The sequence below is a fragment of the Rhinolophus ferrumequinum genome, chromosome 5 (genome assembly GCF_004115265.2).
Source record: "Rhinolophus ferrumequinum isolate MPI-CBG mRhiFer1 chromosome 5, mRhiFer1_v1.p, whole genome shotgun sequence".
Taxonomy (NCBI): domain Eukaryota; kingdom Metazoa; phylum Chordata; class Mammalia; order Chiroptera; family Rhinolophidae; genus Rhinolophus; species Rhinolophus ferrumequinum.
The window spans coordinates 60,341,475-60,360,967 of record NC_046288.1 but is presented as its reverse complement, the minus strand read 5'-3'; the positions used below and the strand labels follow the sequence as shown (position 1 = coordinate 60,360,967).

Genomic DNA, 19,493 nt, shown 5'->3' with positions numbered 1-19,493 from the left:
TAACCTGAATATATGTATGTATATATATATGTATATGTATACATATACATATATATATATATATGTATACATATATATACATGATGCCCAAAAATGTACACAAGTGGACACTTTGGTCAATGTTGCTCAAGCAATAGTTTGCCATAATCAGAAGTGTCTGAATGCTGATGGTAACCACTTTGAGCACCTCTTGTAATTGCAGAAGTCAAACGTGACTTGTATTCATCTTTTGTTATCGGTATATATTGAGTATTACAATTTGAATACAGTTTTCCTTTATTAAAATGTGTATGAGGGTGCCAAAAAATGTATACGCATTTTAAGAAAGGAAAACTGTATTAAAATTGTAATACTCAATATATACCGAACACAAAAGATGAATACAAATTATATATATATATTTCCCCCCCCCTTGCTCCTGCGAGAAAAGATGTGAGAAGTAAAACACATCCAGGTATTATAACTGTGACTAGATAGCTAGATAGCCAAAAGAGTTTATATAGGCATCTTTAATTTAGAACTGGTCTTTCTAAAATGCAGAATTTATGTTTAATTTTGTTTCTCCTTTTAAGGAAGTGTAATGTTATGGTTGTTCCCATGTGTCACTTTGGAGGCCGGGGCTGGTTTTGAGCTATTCTTCACAAGTTCAGGACAAAATGAGAAAAAAATAAGACAAAATTGTTATGTGTGTGAAAGTAAAGTTGTCAACTACCTTGTTTTGTGAACATAAATCTTTTAGTTCAAAAACTTGTCCTTCCTAATATTTTTGTGATACAGGCTCTTTTATAAAATAATGGCTATGTGGGATAATTTTTTTTTAGAAGGTAATATACTTACTCGACAAAATAACAAGTTAGCAAACCTACATTGTCTTGGTTCTCCCCATTCCCACTTAAAAAAAAAAGTACTGACCTCTGAAATTCAAAAGTCTAAAACCCTTTGGTTTTAAATATCTTTACAAGACTTTTAGACAGCCAAGAATGTAAGGTTCATATCATGATATGTATGATTAGAAAAATGTATCATTATCTGGAATACATTAATAAGAAAACAATTAATGGTATTTGTATTCTCTGTAATATTCCTAAAGAGGACTTTTTTATTATTTGTTTTTTTAAATTTTTAAAAATTATTGGGGTGACATTTGTTAATAAAATTGTATAGGTTGCAAGGGCATAATTCTGTAATATATCACCTGTATATTGCCTTGTGTGTTTGCCACCCAAAGTCAAATCTTTTTCCGTCACCATATATTTGACGCCCTTTAGTCTTTTTTACCTCCTCCGATACCACTTTCCCTCTGGTCACCACTATGCTATCAATTTCTGTGCCCATGAGTTTTTGTTTGTTTGTGTTATTCATTTGTTGCTTTCAGTTTTATATTAAAATGAATAAATTTGGTAAGTGTTATGTAAATTGGGTGCCTCTTTTTTAATAAATGAGTTGTGATTGCTTTTAATCACATATAATCTGTTTGATAAGAAATATTTCTTTAAAAACATGTTAGATAAAAAAAGATGATTTTGCGACAAAATATAAATGCTGTGTTGTAAATTAATCAGAAATTATTTCCAATAAGCCAAACCAACCCTAACAGTTCATCAGTGTCATTTGTCAGCCGAAGAGCCCTAATCAAAGACCCTAGAGTAGCTCACAAGTATTTGCCAAACATCAAGATGCTTTTTTTGCAATGAGACATTTCAGAATGAGGAGGCATACCAATTTTTATGACAACTCTGTTTTTGGTAAAGGAAACGAAGCTTCTGTGGCTTGTAGAAAAATTCTACCTTTTAGATGCTGAACATGTGCCTGTTGATTTGAACAACTCTAATTTTGTTGTGCATCCCAATTTCAAGTAATTTTTCAGGTTGTTTTCAGTCAGTAGGTTGCCATATATTACATGAAGACTTGTATAACAATATGGATATTTTCATAGAAAAAAACTGAAAGTCACAGCTCTCTGGCTAATTATGTTGGTGACCCACATCTGTACAGAGGAGTTGCCAATGTCCACCACTAAAGTAGACAAAGCAGAGTCCGTACTGGTCTCTGAATGACAGCTGTATAAGACCATATTTCTTGAAATTTATATTAACTCTTTGGGTTTGTTTGCCCCTATTCATATAGACTTGGATGAATAGTCTGGCTGCCAATTAGGAAAATGGTTATTGGGAAAGAGCAAAGAAGAACTTGTTTACTATGTTGATGATAATCTTTAAAATCTCTCCATTTTATTTTTATATATCACTTTTATTTTGAGAGACCAAAGGAATAAATTCCCCACCAACGACAGTCCTTGGATGGGTGATGCCCCAATACTTCTGAAATTGTTTTTTCCTATAAACTTTCAGATGATATTGATTTATACTTGTATTTACTTTGGAGTAAAAACATAATAGATAATTTCTCTGATTTCCATAGTCAATAAAAAACATGAGTATACTTTTTCTCTCATCTTTTTGCATAGTTTCTTTCTCCTATTGAGGGAGAAATAAAAAGCAAAATATATGTATTTTGTAGTTTTCCCTTTTGGTTTTTCCTGTAGTATACTTTCAGAAATAAAGTAATAGAAATGTGTGAGATGTGTCGATTACATATACATATTGTCCTAATATAAAGTGCAATAAGAGTTATTTAATATTCAAAATAAAATGATCATAAGATATATTGATTAGATAGCTAATATATCAACACTTTTCTTTCTAAAATTTCAAGATAAATTCCTTTAGCAGCATAAAAATGATGTGATTTTTTTCTCACTCAAATTTTAAAATAATATATAAATTAGTACAAAATTAATTAAAATCCTTGAAACACAGGAATTGTAGCATCACAAATAGAGCCCAGTATCCTGAAAAATTTGTAGTATTAAATATTTCCTTCTTTATCTTAAGCAGAGCTTTGGCAAAACTGTTTCATAAAATCCTGAGTGACAAGACAGATTTTCAACAGGACAGATATCAAATCATCTTACTTTTGTGGGTTTCATTCAAGATCTTAACTTTGTTCATTCAATGTGGCAATAAAGAACAGGCTCATTTGTTCATTGGAGAAACTTTTTTATCTTTAATATTCAACTCATAAAACTATACCACGAGATGATAGGGTTTTGACTAGTTGATTAGAACTAAAATATTTTAAGTTGCAGTTGGAAAAATTCTGTCCAACATGCATGTATCATTGGGCCAAAAGTGTTTCAGACTCTAATAGTTATGTGAATCCAGTTCAATAAAGTGATGCTGAAACTTTTCTTACTTCTCTGTTAACATAATAAATGTGAGATGATGCTAATAGAAGTAGTTTATCACATATCTTATAATATCATTGGTCTTTCAAAGAATAATTTACTGGATCTGTAAGATAAAAAAATGGCAGTGATACTTAGCACTCTTCAAGAGTATTTCAATCCAAAAAGAAAAGGCACTTTATAAACTCTGAAGCTCATTAACCTTCACAAAATACTGCTGAGTTAAGTGGCAAATGTTACTCTTCTCAGTTCATAGATGCGTGAACTGAAGCACAGAGAGGTTAACTGATTTTTCCAATTCACAAAACAAGTCACGGCATAAAGGGAGGTCATACTGAATTCTTGACTATTTGTTCACATGGGGCTCTACTCTCTGGACAAACAATTTTTACATAAGCACCTATTGATTGTAATTTACTGGATAACGCCATTTAGAATTTGTTCAAATAATTTGCTCATGACACAAATATACACTCTCTAAAATGACAAAATTGCCTGATTCACCCAAATACTAAAATAGTTTAGATCATTACAAGTGAAAAATTGAAGGAAAAAAATTCAGGCTGCTTTATACTAGTGAAGCTATTAAAAACTAGTGACTATTTTTGAAGGAATTAATAGTTTGTTTTCACCAATAAGTGAGATAAACACCACCTCAATATATCTTCTATGAGGAAGTTTTCAAATATAATATGGGGAGAAAGTTATATGCATTTTTATTTATCTTCTCTAACACAAAATCAAAAAGATCTGATTTTTTTTTTTTTGCAATTAGGGAAGTAAAAGAGTAGGAATTTAAGTCTACTTAAAAAAATATTTGCTATGATATTGTTAAATTTATGTAATAGGTGTAAAGGGTTTTTTATTTTATATATATATAAAATATTGTTAAATTTATGTAATAGGTGTAAAGGTTTTTTATTTTATATATATATATATATAATAAATATATATACATGAAGAGATTCTATGTAATAAAATATTAAATATTAAAATAAAGTATTTTGCTTCATTCCTGAAACACATAAAAGTAATTATTCAATTGATCTTTGGATGATTTTAAAAAAAATTGAAATATATGTTCCAGGCTACAGTTAGTTTCAACAAAGGCATACAGATGGAAGTTTACATATGAGATTGTACTGCCTCCCAGAATTTTCCTACTATTTATTTCCCCTTCTAGTCAAAAGAAACAATTACCAGCATTGTAAACAGTCACGAACTGAAAGCAGATTGGTGTAAAGGGTCAAATTAATTGTGTCACCATATCCCACGATATGCTCTGTGGCTAGGGACAAATAGAAAATACTCAGCCTTTAGACTCTGACACTATTGGGATCTAGATTCAAAGGTCGTGATATTGCAAGATTTCTGTCTTTAGTTACTAGCTTATGGAATCTGGATGAATGCAAATAGAGAGAAAGCCCACAAACATTTAGAATTTTGTGTTGTCTGAGAAATCCCACTTTGATTTCCTTTCCAAACTTATTATTTCCTTTCCCTGCACAAAACACCATGTGTTTTGGGTGGGGCTGTCTCAATTCTTGGCCTTCAGTTCAGATGCTTGATTGACCCAGAACTGGTCAATCAAATTTTCACGTCACCTTGATCACAGGGATTGGACATATGACCCATAGAAGACTGTACTATGAGAGGTAAAACCTCTTTTTCTGCTGTGGCTGATGTATTAGAAGAACTGAAGTTTAGAGTTTCTGGATGCCACTCAGAAAAAAAGATGCTTGAAATGAAATCAATATAGGAAAATAGAAATGAGAGATTAAAAAATGGAAAAAGATCAAGAACTGAACATATTGTCAGAATTCATGAACTATCTATACATGAAAACAATTCTATTCATGAACTTTTCTGTTATAGGAAATAATGTATTTCCTTTTTCACGTATGCCAATTTGGGATTCTATCTCCAGTAATAGAAATACAGTGGTTACCACATAAATAGGATTAAATTGAATTAAATTGAGATTGTTTCCATTGCCACAATTCAGCAGATTAAAAAGATTCATCGATTTGATTAAAGATCTATCTGACAAAAAATAATTACAGCATAGATTGTAGTTTGGGATGGTTAGTATCCCCTGAGATAATTATTTCTAATTCCTGTTATTATGTTTAAGAGGCACCAAAATTAGTGAACTCAAAATAATGCTGAAAATTAGCACTGAATTTTATTCCAGTGTAAGAATCTGGGAAAAATTTCCACTTGCAGTACTGGATTGAAAAATTCCAATCATGATGCAATATAGGATAAAAGCAAACCTTACCTGAAAGTAAAGAGAAATATTTATTTCCCAGTATTTATTTCTATTTCCAAAATACAAAACAAGCTCTGAACCAACTTGAAAAATTCAGAGACATCATAACTGCATGATAACTCTGTTCCTCTCTTTTCCTTATTCTTCAAACCCACACATCCTTGTTAGTGTATTGTCTGTGAATAAATGTTCTATAGTCAGAAAGGAAGGTAAAATACTGGGGATTTGTTCTTAATCTGAGTTCTAGGAAGTAGCGCAAGAGAAACTCTTGTCTCAGGGCATCATAACTTCACAAGGTATGTGCCTACCAAGGCCAGATTTGGAATAGGAGCTGTGTACATGTATTCCTGCTTATCTTTCAGCTTCAGGTCTAAAAAGGTTAAACATAGAGAATGAACATCAATAAATCTCCATACTCTACTAACACATTTATGTGGATTTGGATTTGGTATTTTCTGAGGATTGGACTCATTTCTTTAAAAAGTGTTCACTTAGTTTTAGAATAACTAAAAAAGAAATAACGTAACATAAAAAAATTATTTAAACATACCCTGTCAGAATAAGGGATTGCCAATTAATTATAAGACTCAGAGGAGGATAGGGCTCACGCAATGAAATGACACAGCGATTGGAGGAATATTTTATGAACAAATTTGTTCTGCTCAGAATAAAACAAAAATATGTGGTTCTCTGAAATGGAAAGAAAAAAATAAAGGAACAGTTGGCAAAGATGAAAGAACAACTTGATGATATAAAAAAGAGTTTTCTGAAATTATGTAGGATTCTGTGGAAACTAAAATTTTAATAGCAAAATAGAAATATTATTGAAGCATTAAAGAATAAGATCTCTGCTTTTTCCAGTTCTGGCTGACCTTCTTTCAATCATTAAAATCAGATTTTTCTAATACTTAAAAAAAATTTAAGAAAGACCTACTAAGTAATAGATAGTGGAGGAAAAGGGAGAAGAAAGAGTTAGACAAATATGAGGAGAGGAAGATGACATCTTTATGTTGTATATAAACCCAGACTTCTACTAGTTGGAAGGCTAGATGGTGACAAGAGATGGGAGGGATGATGACAGGCTGGTATTGTCTCGAATTACAGAATTCACACATGATATTGGTAAACAGATAAAAATGTTTGAAATATTTTTTAAAAATAAAATATCACCAGTAGAATTTCTAAAAATTAAAAGCATATTTATCAAAGCACTAAAGACTTAAAAAGGTAGAAAAACAAACAAGTCAAAAACAAACAAAAAAGCAAGAAATCATTAAAATGAAGTTTGAATGACATCAGACTACTATATACAAGAAAAGCAGAATGTGAAAATAAATATACAGTATAGGCTCAACTGGTAGAATCAAGAAGAAATAACTAAAATGTAGGTGGTGGTTATCTTTGGTAGAGGAATTCCAAAATTGCTTTTTTTTTTTCTTTATAATTGTCTTGGTTTTATACATGGACCATAAAATTATTTTTATAATAAAAAGAATAAGCTTTTCTTTAAAAAAGAGAAGAAATAAATGTGACTGCCAATGTAACCTAATTCTACATTGTATGGCAGAGAAACTAAGAGGAGGAAATTTGAGAGTTTAAGGGTTTGAGGCAAGACTTTAGAAGTATATAAAAAGATACACAAATTTGTAGAGCAAGAAAGAGGTTAGCTTATATTTACAGCTGTGTTCTTCTCAATTTAAAGACTACTTCCGGGAGCACAATTTAAGTGAAGAGAAGCATGATCGGCCCTAACAAAATAATGGAGTTTATGAAGTCTGTCTTCTACTTGCATCAATTCCTTTTGTTTTTTGTTCTTATGTTATATACTATATACTTGGGCACTCAATGGCCAAAAGCCCATGAGAGACCTAAGCCACAAAGAATAACACAGAACCCTAACTGCACTATAAATCAAAATGATGTTAAAATATGAAATAAGGAGATCAATCTCAAGAAGTATTGGATGTTTCCAACTCTAACTTCTTCTGAAAATAACATCTGTTGAATTATTAGAAAATAAAAATTCCCGTCTTTGCTTTGCCAGTGCCTTGACAACTGTTTAATAATAAAATCTACAATAGTTTCATGTTCTTTCCACAGCCAAAGTCTTTCTTATATGATTCATTTATCAGCACTAAGATTTAAGTAACCGATCAAATGTTTCAATCAGGCCATACTGGAAGTAATGTCAGTTAACAATGCTCAATGTCTTAAATTAGATTAATTTGCATCATCTGGTAGGAGGGAAATACTCTTGCAGAAACTAAAGCTTCCTCATCATGACTGTGTTTTGGCCTAAAGCTTATGAGTCACACCAAGCAAGTAGTTCTCCCTGCCCCCTTTCACTTTCTTTGTTCTTATGAAGCCAGTGAAGTTTATGGATTCCTTCTGAAAAAAAAAAAAATTATCAAAGTCATTCCAAAGATGGCTATACAGGGGTCAGTGTTTGGGAGCTGGCATAAAATAGGTATCGCTACTATTTGTTCCACAGGGCTCCTTCTGATTTTCATCTCAGGCTGAATGATTTAGAACTCTTTTATCCTGCTCACACTGTTTGTTGTACATGTTCAATCAACATTCATTCATGTGTTCTCTTAAGTATGGGACCATGTGCAATTTATTTAATCTTTGTAAAATATAAGAATTAGAATATATTTATTAATTTGGTCATTTAATCTTTCCACAAACTTTTACTTAGTGCTGAGTATGGATCAGGCATTTGCTAAGAGTTGAGGATATAAATATGAATAAAATAAATTTCTACCCTCCTGGAATTTATGGTCCAGAGGCGCAAGATTTCAAAAATGTTTATATCCCACCACTTATGACTATATTAGCTTTTCAACAAATTAGTTAAAGGGTGTGGAGGGAGAAGTTGGAAGGGTAGGGGAGATACCTAATAGAATTTGCCACAAATGTCACATTTTTTTGTCAGTCCTTAATGTCTCTGAGAATTAGACAAGTAAATCCTGGCCAAAAGAGAGCTCTGTCTGCCTGCAGGGGTCAGTCTCTCCTTGAAAATCCTTTCTTGAATCACCTAAACCCACTTCTAAGGCTCTCACACTTGCAGGTAGGAACAAGCCTTCAAGAATTTTACTTGCATAGAGAAACCAGTTCTAAGTTTTCTTTCAAACGTGAACTGAATCGCAAGCAAGTCTTTTCCTTTGATTGAGATAGAGGGGCTTGTGAGGGTGCATGTGATTTGTACTTTTACATTCACTTTCATACGTCTTTGAAACCTAGACAAAGATTTTTGCCTTAGGCCACTAAGGGAGTGAATATCACAAAAGGGATTAGCATGCTGTACTTCATAGCATCAAATCTTGTATTGGGGTATTAAATCATACTTTTAATTCAAATAATTTCACTATGTCCAATTCAAGTCAGAATCATGAAGGCACATGACTGAAGAGAGAAAAAAGATTGGCTTTGATTTGAAGTTGAATCAACCTAGTGGTATAACTTATTTGAAAGACAAACTCAAATTTGCACATTCAACATGCCACCATTCTAGCCCTACTACTAGGAGAAGCCTCCTTAGCCACAGGCCCATGTCACTTAAGAACCATCTGCTGATTGGGAAACCCCTCCTTCATTCTACCCTGTCCTGAAAACTCATTGAGCAATTAACGAAATGAAAGCATTCTCTTTCTGGAATTTTGACTTTAGAATTGGGAAATTTAATTTACAAAACTATCTGAAACTAATTAAAATGAGTAGTCACTACGGCTTTGAAATGGATTATCTTTGAGAAAAATCACACTTTAGATTGTCAAAAGAAGGTTTATATCCTTGTTTTGAACAAGTATCTTCCTCCATTGCAAATGCTTTCTCTGTTCATCCAATTGGTGCTCATTCAAATAAATGGAATTGAAACTTGAAGCCACACACGGAAGATGATTGATCCTTGAAGGTTAGTTTCATACATAGATGCTTTACATCATAGTATTTCTGAAAGGATTCTTATTCCTTAATTCCATTATCTTCTCATTTCCTTTGCTTCTTACGACTATTTCTTTTGTGTAATATAAAACCAAGAAAGTGCTTTTTTAGATTATTTAAGTTAGTGAATAAATATAAAATATTTTCAGTTCATCAAATATTTATTTGTATTGAACATTTTCACCAAGAATCTCTGTAGTTAATTTCATGTTGCTGTTCAATCTAATAATAACATCTTTGTCATAATTGAGGAAGTATAGCTATAATTATGCTAACTTTCAAACAAATTCTTATATGCCTGAATCCTAGAATATTTTAAGGCAGCATTTTTCAAGTTTAATTAGGAATTTAAATTTCACCCCATTTAGATACTTCTATGGACTTTATTTTCCTCCAGTGATCAACTTGAATTAATTTTTTTAGTCTAATTATAATAAAATAGGTCTACTAACATTTATCATCTTTAGTTATAGAATTGATAACAGGAAGTGTTCATAATATGCCTGTTTCTATACCAGTACTCATTTTTTTAAAAAAATCAGTCAGTTAACTACTGTATGAAATAAAGTTTCAAAAAGTAATACAAATTGAAGGAATTTGATGTTTCAAATGTAAGTATCATTAATTAAACTACTGCTTGGTCATTAAATGTAGTGGTAATCTAAACAAAACATTTGTTTCCATGAATCTGAATAGGAATAAATGATAAAAAATTAAATGAATTTCGAAAGTGTAAGAAAATGATCAGAGACAGCACATTATATTATCTTATAAGAACAATAACCAGAAATCAGAATAGTGCTAATAACATTTTGGAAACATTTGCTATGATTCATCTATTTAGATCATGCCACAATGTGCATAGAGTTTAAAAGAAAAATAAATGTATATCATATAGCTATACGCCTGAAATAGAATACTGTGCTAAGAAATAAAGAACATTCAGAGAGCATGGGTAATGTGAGCTATATCAGGAAGATATTTAAAGCTCAAATCTATTTTGAATGCACAGAAATGGGCCTATACATCAATACCTAAATTTTCTTTTTTGGCAGTATGTTGCTCCCATAAATAACATTGATAGTTGACTTACCTAATTTATGGGTTAACCTGGGTCATTCTCATTAATTTACCCAAAGCTTTAAAGCTATTAGCAGTGCTTCCCTTTGATCACTTCTTAAGGTTGCCTCAGGATTCTTTTCTGAAAACTGTTGGTTTACCTCTCCCATTTTTTAATGATATAATCGTCAATCTTTCACTCACTTACATTGTGTGTTCTTTAGGTGTTGATCTGTATCCCACTAAATCACTTCAATTTTTCTTAGTGGGTCAAGATTAAGAGTTTTTAACTTGAACACACACTTAGATACTTTTTAAATGTATTTTATGTTGCCTTCTATGCCAAGGGCAAGATGGAGCAAATGACAGCCTTAAAAATTAATATTTTTTAACTTTGGAAATCACTGTTAGGAGAAATGGGGAAAGAACGATAACTGCTTGGGGCAGAACCCATAAGAAGCCAAACACCTATATCAGCTCCATTTAAAAAAGAGAGAAAGAAAGAAAGAAAGAAAGGAAGGAAGGAAGGAAGGAAGGAAGGAAGGAAGGAAGGAAGGAAGGAAGGAAGGAAGGAAGGAAAGAAGGAAGGAAAGAAGGAAGGAAAGAAGGAAGAAAGAGAAAGAAAAGAAAAGGAAGCAATCCCACAGATACCACAGATCATGCTATCAGATGGAGAAAGACTGGCTAATTTTAAAGTGTTCCTGACTCAGAGGAGGGCACAGTGAGTGATTTCACTGGTCAACAAAACATGTGCTCCAGTGCTGGGGAAAATTATACTTATTTCACACACACTGAACCTGATGATATTTGTTCTATGCTATTTTTCAACACCTAAAGAATAAGTTCAACACAAAATTTTTAACCTCGTATCAAGATATAATCTTTCAACAGTCTTTGCAATCATAATCATGAATCAAAATAGGCAAAACAGTAAGATAATGGTGAGGGATAGTCATGAATTTTTGGGTCAAAAGACATCTGTGTTCAGATACCAATTCTGCCACTTAACCTCTTTCTGTCTGTTTGTTCATCTGTAAGAAGCGGTGGCAATACCTATATTCTGCATGTTGAGCTGATTTTTATTTTTAGAAATATGTATATACTGTGCCTTGCACAATTCCTAGTACTCAAGGAATATTTATTCATTTCCATAACCCCAATACCATGATCGGCAACTACAACTTTGGGCTGAAAGGAAAGTTTAAAAAAGCAAATGGAAATTTCTTTCAATATTTCTAATCATGATAGGCCACTTGCACCCTGAAGGATACATTTGAATCACGGATAACAAGAGGTCATTCTATACCTAGTTATCTTGTATAGATTTAATCTTGTCATGGTTAAGGACCAGGGATTCACCTAGACTAGGTTTACTGAATGGAGGTGTGACAGGGAAGCCCACACTGGGAATGCAGGTAGACTTTCAAAAAGTACTGCATAAATCGTTTTCTTATTGGAAGATCTTGGTTTTCACTGTGTATACACGAGTAGATCATACTCCAGTGATCGTTCTCCAAAAGAGTACTTATTTACCTGCTTTTCTCTCTTCAAATGGATTGGAAACATTTTTTTCTAGCTACTAAATTCCCTCTTGGAGTCAAAATAGAATGTTCTAAAAGATTCAGTACTGGAGCCTTAGGGAATTTCAGATTTTACTAAGGCTCGTAATCAAATGATTGATATGTTGAAGTGTTCCAAGTTATTGGAATTGTCCCTATCAAGGGAGACTGTCCCTTAATTGTGGACTAAAGAGTATCTTGGAGACTTCTACTGTCTTAAATTGAAACATAGGGATAGTTCAGAACCTGTGACAGGGCAGAACTCAGAGTTAAAGATACTCCATGAAGAGCCGTCATCTATAATTGTGAGTGTCTTGACCAAAACACAATACCTCAATTTCTGTTATGTAGTTTAGGGGGGGAAAAAGGGTTACCAAATGTGGTAGGGCTCTCAGACCTTAAGTAGATTTAGCATGACATGATGCCTAAGCTAAGCAAAATATTCCTAATGTGGTTTGATCAGAGCAGAGTTTAGTGGAACCAATGTTTCTAAATTTTGAGCTGCATATTCTGATTCTATCCATTTGTTTTATAACTGCTATAAATATATATATATATAATAGATTTATATGTATATATAATATATATTTAAATATATATTACATTTAAATATATAAATATTATATTTAAATATATATATTATGTATATACACATTGTGTATATACATATATATTATGTATATACATATATATTACATATATATTATGTATATACACAAACTCTCTGTGGAAGCGCTGAAATAAACTAAAATTCTAGGTTTAAAGAATTATCTTGAATCTTTCTGGGCTAATGACACAGACCAATGTCATTCTGTCAATCAAAAGCACATGTGACTTAGACCTAAAGAATAGGGAAAAACCAGAGGTAAATTGAGTTCTACTAACACTAAAGCCAGCTACAACCCAGTTTAACTTCTGAGTATACCATGGTGATCAGATCTTCACTTTCTGTGCCTAACAAACTCTCATTGGTAGAAAACAACATCGTCTGAAGTCTATGCAGGTCTTTTATACAAAATGTGTGGCAAAATAAAAAAAGAAATAAGCATGCAAAGAGGGAAGAAAATACAACAAATAATCAATATTAGAACCTGGTTTACATGACCTAAATATTGAGGTTAGAAGAAATGGGGGTGGGGGTGGAACACACATGAAAACACGGAAACTTTCGATAGAGAATCAGAGTATATGAACACAAAAATAATAAATTGTGCATCCTAGAAGTAAAAATTACAAGATCTAGAATTAAAACTCAGTGTTTTAATTTTATTAAAACTCAGGATTTAAAAGCTGGTCAGACAGAGCAGAAAACAAGATTGGTCAATGAGAGTGTGAAGGAATAGGACGAGTATGTGATTTTACCTTACTTAAAAGCTCACAAGCTAGCCTGTTGCAGTTTCATGGATGCTAGTGGAAGACACAAGATCCTTGAGTCAGAAACAAATAACTCTATTACTCACAGCCCCGCAGGCAGCATGAACTTCATTTTTGTGCCAGTTCCCTACGCTCGCCAAGTCCCTAGAATCATGCAGAGAGGCCTATGTGGATACCTACATACATTGCACAATGCCACATTGTGTTTTAGGAGGCAAACATTGATTTGAAAAGATTCACCAATTTTATTGCAAGCAGAAATAACCTTGATCTTTGTCCATGGGGAGATTATATCTCAGTCTTCAGTGTTGCTAATTGTAAGCACAACCCTAGGATCCGTCTCAGATAAAGAATAGTCAGGGTCTTATATTCTTGACATACCCAGAAAGAACATGTAGAGATGCTCAGGACCAATGGCGGAAATACAGAAGAAAATGAAGCACCAGAAAAAGTAAATAAATAGTGTGGGTAAATGTCACTGAATAAAACCTCTCCAAAACAGTAATTGTAATATTTTATGAATTTTAAAATACATATAGAACTAAAATGCATGACTACAAAAATTAAAAAGGAATGGAGGGAAAAAAACACTTTAATGTTTCTAAGACACAAATATTTCCATTTGGTCAGGAAATGAGAAAATAATTGTTACTATGCTGTTAAGTGTGCATGGTATAATTTCTAGGGTAAACACTAAATGATTATATTATTGACAAATTATAAGAAGCCACTAAAAACTTGAATGGTTTGTTGCATAGCACAGTCAGCATTCACATATAGATATGCTGGGAAAAATGTGAAGTGGGTTGTTCATTAGGAAAATATTATAGGATAAAATCAATGGAGCAATTATTGCTGAATTATCATTAACATGGAAGTGAAATAATCAATGATAGAGGACAATGAATTTTAAGAAAATTACAGGACTGACCTAAATAACATCTTGTTAATAGAAAATGACACCTAACTCTATGTGTAAAACATGGTTTATAAAGATATTGAGAATTACATAGAAGTGAAAGAATGAGTGGGTTGCAGGAAAATAACTTTTAAGAAGAATAGAGGAATAATTTGTTTTTGTTTTTTTTTTTTGAAGCTCCAAGAAGGTGGAATATGTAAATGCTAAGCCTGCTCCCTCCCAGGATCACATGAAAATTACAACTAAATTATCAAACAATCATCTCAAGAATCATCTGGAGACTAGCTGAACAGAACCCCTATAACTCAGGGTATAAAGAAGAGGCCACGTCGAGAACAGTAGGAAAGGTGCTGATGCAAAACAGCTTACCCCAAACCCACAGGTAGTGGTTGAGCACTGGGAAGGACACCTCGTTGGCAGAGGACCCCCCTGATGAGGGAAGGGCCCCAGCCCCACACTGGGCTCCCCAGCTCAGGGGTTCTGTGTCAGGAAGAGGAGTCCCCACAACATCTGGCAGTGAATATCAGCGAGGACTCTGTCCATCAGTCTTGGTGAGATAGAATGCAGCTGGATTTCCAGACAATCCTTTAAAAGACCTATGCACAAAGTCACTGGCTTGCAAACACTCACCTGGGTTCCAATGGAGGGGGAGCAACTTGAGAGGCATCAGAGACATATGGGGAAAGAATGAATTGTGTGGCTTTCGAGGTGAGGGCTGGTGGGACAGCTGTCATTGTCTCTGTGTGGAGCCCACCTCACCTGAAAGCCTATAGGAGGGTGCCATCTTTCCTGTGTTGAATCCTCCCCCAAAGGACCAAATCTGAGACCACATTGGTCTGGTAAAATCTGCATGTGCACACCACCTTGGTGACACCCTGGGTCCCCACCCTGCCCAGCTAGTGTTTCATTGCCAGAGGAACTCTTGGTTCCTGGGCAGCCAGTTCTGCACCACCAGCTGCAAAAGCCCTTTACAGCAGCTGACAGCCTGCAGCAATCTGGGAAACTTTCGGTGATGCACAGATAGCCACAAATGGCTCTTTATTTTCTCTTAGGCAACTCTCAGGTATATGCAGACCCAAGGTGAGTGGAGGCTGGCTGAAGTGTTTTCAGGACATTTTGCAGAATGATCAGAGGCTCCACACTAGTACAAGAACTGAATTTGCATTACCTTTGTAAAAACCACTGCCCACACCCCGTGACTCTCTGGGATCCCACCGCGCCCAGTAGAGCTTCATCGCCACAGGCCCTCTCAACACCAGGTCAACAACAAGCCTGACCTGCACCTAAAGAGGCTCTTTCAGCAGCTGAGCCTTGCAGGCAGCCAGCAGGTAGCAACAGGTCTAGGGGGCTCTGGGCCATTTGCTAAGCTGCCCCAGGCCCAGTACTGATGGCAAAGGCCTTGGTTCACAGTGAGGCCATCCCAAAAACCTCCAGGTCTAACACAGGCAGCAACCAAGCACATAGAGTTTTGTAGCTCCTACCAGGTAGCCCCCAACAGGTCATAGGCAAGAATGAAATTGGCTTACACAGGAGCCCCTCCCAAGACACACCAGAAATAACAAACCCCGATGCCGGCTTCAGACAACACCAGAGCACTACCTGGTTAGACCCACAAAGAGCGCAGCCAAAGGCTGCTCTCAACAGGCAAAACAGCCCACTGGGGGCAAATCCACATCTGAGGGTTCAGTCCCCACACCAGCAGCTCATACACTGTGGGTGTAACCAATCCTCACAGCCAGTCAGCCTGAGAGTCAGTTTCACCCACTGACATGCCAAAAGCAATCAAGGCTCAACTATTAGGTTGGTGCAAAAATAATTGCAGTGTTTGTAATTATTTTTAACTTTTTAAACCGCAATTACTTTTGCACCAACCCAATACAACAGCATAATACCCACAACACACACAGGTGATCAGGGAGACTGTGCTGCTGGACCACCCAGGACACACACTACATAAGGCCACCTGGCAAAGACTGGGTGACACAGGAGATCTACCTAATACATACAAGCAAACACAAAGAAGCAGCCAAAATGAGGAAATAAATATGTCCCAAATAAAAGAACAGGACAAAACATCAGAAAAAGACTTCAACAGAATGGAAGCAACTAACCTAACAGAGACAGTTTAAAATACTGGTAATAAATGCTAAAGGGAGATCCAAGATGGTAGAGTAGATATTTGCTGTGCTTGCTTCATCCCAAGGACACATCAAAATTACAACTAAATTATAGAACAATCAGCCCGGGAGAACCATCTGAAGTCTAGCTGAGCAGATGTTTTATAACCAAGGATATAAAGAAGACGCCATGTCATGACTGGTAGGACGGGTGGAACACGAAACAGCTGGGCCCACACCCATTTGTGGTGGTTGATAATCGAGTTATCTCAGCCACAGAGGTTCCCCACGAAGGAGGGAGGGACCCCATCGAGGGACCCCACCCCACACTAGGCTCCCCAGCCCGGTGTATTGGTGCCAGGAAGAGGAGCCCCCACAACATTAGTCTGTGAAAAACAGTGGGGATTCTGACCATCTGAGTGGGATGGAAGGCCGCGGTAAACCAAGACATTCTCATAAAGGACTCATGCAGGCACTCACCTGGGTTCTGGCAGAGGGACGGTATCTCTGGGGGCTTCGGAGACATATGGGGAGAGACTGAGATGTGTAACTTCGGGGTGAGTACTGGAAAGACAGACCCCACTTTCCCTGTGTGGGGCTCTTCTCTCATGCAGCCTGCAGGCAGGCGCCATCTTTCACGTGTTGAGCCCGCCCCCACAGGCCAAATCTGAATCTGATTGGCCTGGTGAGCTGCTGCTCTACTTTGCTGACTCACTGAGACCCTGCCTCACCCAATTTCCCTACTGCCAGAGGCTTAATCAGTGGCTGAACCTTAAAGGAGCCGGCAGGTGACAGCAGGCCTTGGAGTATCCTGGCTCTTTGCAGAGCTATTCCACACCTGCTACTAGTGGCAGCAGACCTTGGTTCACAGCACGGACTCTCCCACGTTCCTCTAGGTACAGCACAGGCAGTGACCAACCAAGGATCACTTTGTAGCTCCTACCATGTAGAACCCGGCCAATCACAGGCAGTAGCTGACCTGGGCCTATACTGGAGCCCCTCCCAAGAGGCCCAAGAACCAGAATACTTGGAGGTTGGTTTCAGACCACAGCAGAGCACCACACAGTTAGCTTCACAAGCAGCACACAAAGGAAGGTCTAAACAGGCACCAGAGCCCACTGGGAGGAATTCCACTTTGTGGGGTAAGCCCCCCACAGCAGCCCATAAGCTGTGGAGGTGGCGAAACCAACAGCCACTCAGCCTGAGGGTCAATACCACCCAATGACATGCCAATAGCAATCAAGGCTCAATTATAACAGGAGGGCATACACAACTTACCGGGACACTCCTGGAGCACCCTGCTCAGGTGACTGGGGAGACTGTGCCACTGGGCCCCACAGGATACCTACTACATAAGGTCCTATCAAAATACCAATGGCATTTTTCACAGAACTAGAACAAATAATCTTAAAATTTATATAAAACCATGAAAGACCCCAAATAGCCACGGAAATCCTGAGAAAGAACAAAAGTGGAGGTATCACACTACCTGATATCAAATGATACCACTAGGCTATAGCAATCAAAACAGCATAGTATTGGCATAAAACAAATGCATAGATCAATGGAACAGAATAAGAGCCAAAAAATAAACCCATGTTCATATGGTCATCTACTCTATGACAAAGGAGGCAAGAATGTACATTGAGATAAAGACAGTTTATGTAATAAATGATCCTGGGAAAACTAGACAGACACATGCAAAAATAAAAAAAAAAATAAAAAGAAAGAAAGAATGAAGGAAGGAGAGAGAGAGAGAGAGAGAGAGAGAGAGAGAGAGAGAGAGAGAGAGAGAGAGAGAGAGAGAGAAGGAAGGAAGGAAGGAAGGAAGGAAGGAAGGAAGGAAGGAAAGAAGGAAGGAAGGAAGGAAGGAAGAAAGGAAGGAAGAAAGAAGGAAAGAAAGGAAGGAAGGAAGAAAGAAGGAAAGAAAGAAAGAAAAGAAAAGAAACTGGACCACCTTCTTATGCCATATACAAGAATAAATTCAAAATGAATTACACTTAAATATGAGAACCAAAACCATAAACTCCTAGAAGAAAATATAGGAAGTAAATGCTCAGATATTACCCTTAGTAATATTTTTACTGATATATCTCTTCAAGCAAGAGAAACAAAAGAAAAAAATGGGACTACATCAAACTAAAAAGATTTTTCACAGCAAAGGAAACCAAGCAAACAAAAATACATCCTGATAAATGGGAAAAGATATTTGCCAATAATACATCTGATAAGTGTTAATATACAAAATTTATAAAACATTCATACAACTCAACACCAAAAAAACCCCAAATAATCCAATTAAAAATAGGCAGAGGACCTGAATAGACATTCTCCAAAGAGGACATACAGACGTCCAAAAGATGCTCAATATCACTAATCATCAGAAAAACGCAAATAAATATCACAATGGAATATCACCTCATACCTGTCAGAATGGCCATCACAATAAATCAACAAATAAGTGTTGGTGAGGATGAAGAGAAAAGGGAGCCTTTGCGCACCATTGGTAGGATTACAAATTGGTGCAATCACTATGGAAAACAGTATGGAGGTTCCTCAAAAAATTAAAAATAGAACTACCTTATGACCCAGTAATTCCTCTTCTGGGTATTTATCCAGATAAATCCAAAACATTAATTCGAAAAGATATATGCACCCCTATGTTTACTGCAGTGCTATTTACAACAGCCAAGGTATGGAAATAACCAAAATGCAGCATCAATAGACAATCGGATGAAGAAATTATGGTACGTTTATACAATAGAGTATTACTCTGCCATAAAAAAGAATGAAATTTTATTATTTGCAACAACATGGATGGACCTAGAGGGTATTATGCTAAATGAAATAAGTCTGACTGAGAAAGACACATGCCATCTGATCTTACATATATGTGGAATCTAAAGAACAGAATAACCAAATAAACAAAACAGAAATAGACTCATAGATACAGAGAACAAACTGATGGTTACTAGATGGGAGGGGGTTTGGGGGTTGAATGAGA

General features: G+C 35.6%; 1 pseudogene; it reads right to left on the bottom strand.

The window, feature by feature from the left end:
- The window catches only part of LOC117022108 (cholinephosphotransferase 1-like), a 147,632-nt pseudogene extending 132,025 nt beyond the window's left edge, over positions 1–15,607 (bottom strand).
- Positions 15,608–19,493: the final 3,886 nt, after the last annotated feature.